Source organism: Podarcis melisellensis (genome assembly GCF_964234715.1).
Source record: "Podarcis melisellensis genome assembly, chromosome: 11".
In the NCBI taxonomy this organism is placed as follows: Eukaryota; Metazoa; Chordata; class Lepidosauria; order Squamata; family Lacertidae; genus Podarcis; species Podarcis melisellensis.
The window spans coordinates 2,183,669-2,189,668 of NC_138543.1; positions in this window are offsets into that span (position 1 = coordinate 2,183,669).

The following is a 6,000-nucleotide window of genomic DNA, read 5'->3' on the forward strand; positions in this document are numbered from 1 at the left end:
CAATGTTACTAAAAGTGTAAAATAAAAATCAATTTATAAAATCCATAAATATAGTAACACAAAAATTTAAAATAATCTTATTGGTTTTAAATACATAAAGTTGACAAGTTATATATGGGATTTAAAGTGGGGATTTTTGGTAATTTGTTTAAACAGGGTAGTTTTCCCCTCTCGAGTTTTTAATTTGTAAGACTCAAACTGGGTTTTGAGTTTTCATGCCTTACATGTATGCATTACATGAGCTTCTGGCTGGTTACAAACACTTCTAGGAGAGTTAACTATTATTAGTCATTCCAGCAATATGTCAGCAGAGGGCATGCATATTCATTCTAACAAAGTCCAACAGGTTTGATTTAAGCTACACTTCAAAACGCTGTATTTTCACTGAGGTGCTTCAGAAAAAAATGTAAATCTCTCAAACTTAGAAGTCAGAGAGAAGAGTTCTAGCTTTGCCATCTTTCTGAAGCGCAGTGTCATTTTTCATGGTAGCTGTTAGACTGTTGCAGCAAAAAGAAAGAATCTTGGGGCGCCTTAACAGCTGCAAGATTTGTCATCACATGAGCTTTTCAATGACTCCGGTGTAAGCAAGGTTATGCCACAAGAGACGCTAGAATCTAACAGCCCCGCTAGATCAGACCAAAAGCTTATCTTAGTCTAGAATTCTGTTCCCACAGGGAGCAATCCAATGCCTATAGGAAGCTCACCAGATTTGGGTGCAACATGCCTCTCCCAGAGGTAATTTATAAACATGTCATAGACAGACTTACCGGTACCTTATTCTCCATGAATTTGTCCTTTTCAGGCTGACCAAGTTGGACAGCCCTCTCTGTATTTTGTGGCAGTGAATTCCATAGTTTAACGAAGTATTTCCTTTAGTCTAAGCAGCCCTTAGGATACCAAATATGAGGGAAGTCTTACTGGGAGCGTTATTTTACAGACATTGCAACCCTTGCACCTAAACAATGTAAGTGAAGTGGGCACAGGACAAGGATAAAAACCTGCCTCAGCTCTGAACATTTATTTGCCCAGAAGGTCTGGTTGAGCTTGGGGCTCACATTACTGAAGCAGCCTACATTAGACTCTTATGCCCGTCATGGCTGACACCTAAGTGCAGTGCTTTGTCTGCAACAATCCATTCACAGATCTCCATTATGAAACTGGCATTTTTAGCCCACCAGTTATGGGTTAAGCATAGTAACAAAGCCCACCCATTAGAGGCCCAATAAACCTAGCACCCCACTCAGATGTCTTTTGTCATGCATTTCTTACTCAGCTTGCATATATTATTTTTCAGGTGCCCAAATCAGCTCTCAGTTCAGAAAGCAGCAGCTGTGAAAACTCATGGGATAAAAATAATGTAAACTTTAATTCACCACTCTTGGCAGCATGAGGGGAGATGGATTAGAATACAACCAATCTTGTATACATGTGATCTTCAGTATATTCTCCCAGATCAGCTTCCTTCTACATCCTGTGCTTGGGGCAGCTTAGACATAGTGAACCTGTAGCCCTCCAGATGCTGCTAGACTGCAACTCGCTAAACTACAATTCCCAGAGTTCTTATTTGTTAGCCATGGTGGCTGGGGATAATTGGCTAAAAAACAAGTGGATGTTGCAAGGTAAAGGACCCCTGGACAGTTACTGTATTTTTCTGTGTATAACATGCCCCTATTTTGGGAGACACACAAGTTTTAAAATGGGGGGAGATTTCCCTGAGTTGTTGAGCTTTTTGAGGGGGGGTGCCCCAGGGTTGTTGAGCTTATTTTAGGGGGGATTGGCGAAAATAGCTCACCCACCTGACCTACAGTGCCACTCGCACGCTTCTCAAAACACACCTATCGTCTGTCCCCGTGCCAGCAGAAGCTGCCATTTGCCCGCCCTAGTGCCGCAGCGACAGCCAATCAACATCAGCACTTGCCGCAGCCACCAATAACACATAAAATACCAGCTGACAATCTATGGCTCACAGGCAGCAACCAATCCCACATCCCTCCCATGCGCTATCCGTGTATAAATGACCCCCAAATTTTTAACATAATTTTAAAATAAAAAAACCCTGTCTTATATCGGAAAAATACGGTATGTCCAGTCAAATTCGACTATGCGGGGTGGCGCTCATCTCTGCTTTCAGGCCAAGGGAGCTGGCATTTGTCCACAGACAGCCTTCCGGGTCAGGTGGCCAGCATGACTAACCCACTTCTGGCACAACAGGGCACCATGATGAGTGCCAGAGTGCACAGAAACACTGTTTACCTTCCTGCTGCAGCAGTACCTATCTGCTTGAACTGGTATGCTTTTGAACTGCTAGGTTGGCAGAAGCTGGGACACAGCAACAGGAGCTCACCCCGTCACGTGGATTCAAACTGCTGATCTTGTGATTGGCAAGTCCAAGAGGCTTGGTGGTTTAGACCACAGCGTCACCTGCGTTTCTATGTTGCAAGTGAGCTAATTCCTGTAAAAATAGATTTCAACTACAGACAACAGGAATGAGAAACCTGTGGTCCTCCCTGTACTGTTGGACTCCTCAGTGCTCCTCAGCCCCAGCCCATGTGGCAAATGATCACTGATGATGCAAATCATAGTCTGTTGACTGGAGGGCCAGAGTCCACTCATCTCTGACATATACAACCTTATATTAGCCATGGCGTAGGGTACTTATACTATACTAATATGCTTCCACGACAGAGGGGCAAAGGGTATTTTTTTGTATAGACTTTATATATTACAGGTATGAAATGATTTGCTAATTCCTAGGTAGCAAAAACCAAATCCATCTTCATATTCTGAATAATGTTTGTACTAATACACCTTTAGCATCCACTGGCTCATATACAATAAATGTATGATCTCATGAACATTTGCTCCAATCAGTTTCTGTAAAACTGTAAAGAATCACAACAAAAATGTTGAAACAATGAAATAGTCAAAAGATAGGCTTTATTTGTGTTGTCTTTGAGCTGTCTTCATGTACAATAATCAGCAGAATGTTTAAACAGTTAACAGTGGGTAAAGCTTAGACCCAACTTTAGATAAACCAAATTTTAAGAGAAGAGAAATAACACAAAGCAAACATTAGTAGCATTAACGTGGTTTAGATTTAAGCAAATAGTTTCCATTTCAGATAATTCCTTGCATTGCCTGTAGAAACATTAGATTAACCTCTTTACCAAAGCAACACTTCCATAATTGTATTCGAAGCACACTTTCAACGGTGAGGGTCTCAAATATCCCTAAGTAACCAGACCAGTTTGAGGTAGTGCTCAGCCTGAAGTCACACATCATGTGCCCATTTTGCTCTCAGGCTATAGGATCCAACTCAACCATCTTCATTCCCCCAAAATCATGAACACCAAGAGTTGCCAAGCTTATACAGTGGTGCCCCGCAAGACGAACGCCTCGCAAGACGAAAAACCCGCTAGACGAAAGGGTTTTCCGTTTTGGAGGCGCTTCCTTTGGAAACGAATTCCCCTATGGGGTTGCTTCGCAAGACGAAAAAAATCTTGCATCCCCCCACGGGTTTTTTCGCTTTTTTCGCCCTTTTCTTAAGCCGCTAATCAGCTGTTCCGCTGATAAGCCACTTAACAGCTGATCGCTGGAAGCCGCTTGACAGCTGTAGCGCTAATCCGCTAAGCTGTCAATGGGCTTGCTTCGCAAGACGAAAAAACCACTATACGAAGAGCCTCACGGAACGGATTAATTTCGTCTTGCAAGGCACCACTGTAATGCACAGGAATGAAATGAATCTCCTAGTCTGTAGTTCATACTGCTTTTTAGCACCAATTCTAAAATAAAGATGACAAGCTTTTTCTGGCCGCTACCCTTTCACTTGACAGTGAAAAGATGCAGTGATCATTTGCAAAAGTTATCCCAGTTGCCACTATCAGCCCTATACTGTATATATTTAAAAAGTATCAGTACAGAATGAGCATCAAGCCTTACTTGGAACTATGGAGTGTATGCTGGGTGACAGGGCTTGGCTTTAATGCCCATACAGAGCTCTACTGTAAATACATTTTTAGAAGCCATACTTACCGCTCTTGACCAAAAGCCCAACCCCAATCCCATCCCCTCCCCAATGCCTTGTGCAAAATGTGTTTTGAGTAGTCTATTTTGATTCTAACTAAGCATAAGCAAATTTGAACTTATTTCCAGTACTTTCAAAAGGTATATTATGGTAGTCTATGTCTAGATTACTAGGTTGCATCAATGTTTCCACAGCTAATATGTTGGGCATGACCCAAGTTTGTTAAATCATTAGGAATTAGTCCTGGCATGGCAAAGCACATCATACTTCTCTAAATATAAAAAAAAGGGGGGGAGAAGTATATTAATGCTTTTTCACACTAATAATTACTATCTGCTGGCCAACCACATCCAGAGGCTGCAGCCTGCCTCTTTACTAGCCGATAAAAATGGATCATTTTGCCCACAACACCCTCCAGGATGGACAGGAGAGGACAATGGCACATAGCCGCCACTGGTCAAGTCACTGTAAGGCAGCGCCAACCAGGGGGGTGGCTGGTTGTAGCATCAAGCTATACAGTGAGGTAAATTCTCCCACATTCTTCATAGCTACAATCAGAAATGTGGGATAGTGTGGACATAATAAAAGTTAGCTTCCTACACAACTATAAGTTATATATTAATAATACAACTGTAATCCTACCATGGATTTACAAGCTGCTTTACCCAAAGACAAATGTAGATTTCACATGTCGACTAACTAAGTTAAGTTACCAACCCCGGTTAGCTCTAAGAGCTATTATATGGCCACCTATATCGCTGCCCTGATTTTACTTCATTAAAAAAAATAAAACAACCCCTAGAATAAATGTAAGTTTCTGTGATGGTGTACTTTGGAATTAAGTTGAGTTTTATTGGATCAGCTTTTCATGTGAAAAACTATTAAGGTTTTGAATCATACAATCATACAGAACAAACAGAAAACAAAGAACACAGTCTTATGTGTCTTGTACTAATATGAGGTGAAAGTCAACTGTTAAGTTTCTCTCTGCAATTAATTGAGCCAATTGCCCCCTCATGTCAAAACAGGGCATCTGGATAAAAACAATTTGAGGAATGATGTTTGAGGGATGGATTTCTGACAAGTGACCAGATAGAAGAAAATTTAGCAGAGCTTCTCTAGAACTACTGAATGTTTAAACAATACACAGGAGCGAAGCTGGAGTTTGATGACTAAATAGATTTCTGCTTTCAGTAAAGTATAACAACTAAACATTTTGATTTCACTAGTGCAGAGGAGTAAAGAGATACCTGTAAAGTTAAAAAGGTAAAGGTACCCCGACCGTTCGGTCCAGTCGGGGACAACTCTGGGGTTGCATGCTGATCTTGCTCTATAGGCCATGGGAGCCAGCATACAGCTTCCGGGTCATGTGGCCAGCATGACTAAGCCGCTTCTGGAGAACCAGAGCAGCGCACGGAAACGCCGTTTACCTTCCCGCCGGAGCGGTACCTATTTATCTACTTGCATTTGGATGTGCTTTTGAACTGCTAGGTTGGCAGGAGCTGGGACTGAGCACCGGGAGCTCACCCCGTCGCAGGGATTCGAACCGCCGACCTTCTGATCAGCAAACCCTAGGCTCTGTGGTTTAACCCACAGCTCCACCCGCGTACCTTATAGTCCCTTATCAAGCTACAAAAACTCAACTTTCACAGTATACAACAGCTCCAGTAAGTTCAGTGACACTTTCAAAGGCCAAGCTAACATGAATGTATGCATATTTTGCAGTATTGTAAGCCAAAATTTACATAGGCACTTAACATTATGTCGAGTCAAACTATCTCAAAGAGTATGATGCTACGTTAGGGCATACATTTCTAATTTGTGGTCTCAACTTATTTAACAAACAGAATCATAATGGCATCTATAAAGTCTTAAGCACAGAGTGTGTGTTCTTTCAATTAGCAACAGCATAAAGTTTTTAACTCAACTAGCACAACTCCAGTTCAGTTCATAGATGCTGTCTGCTTGCTCAGCCA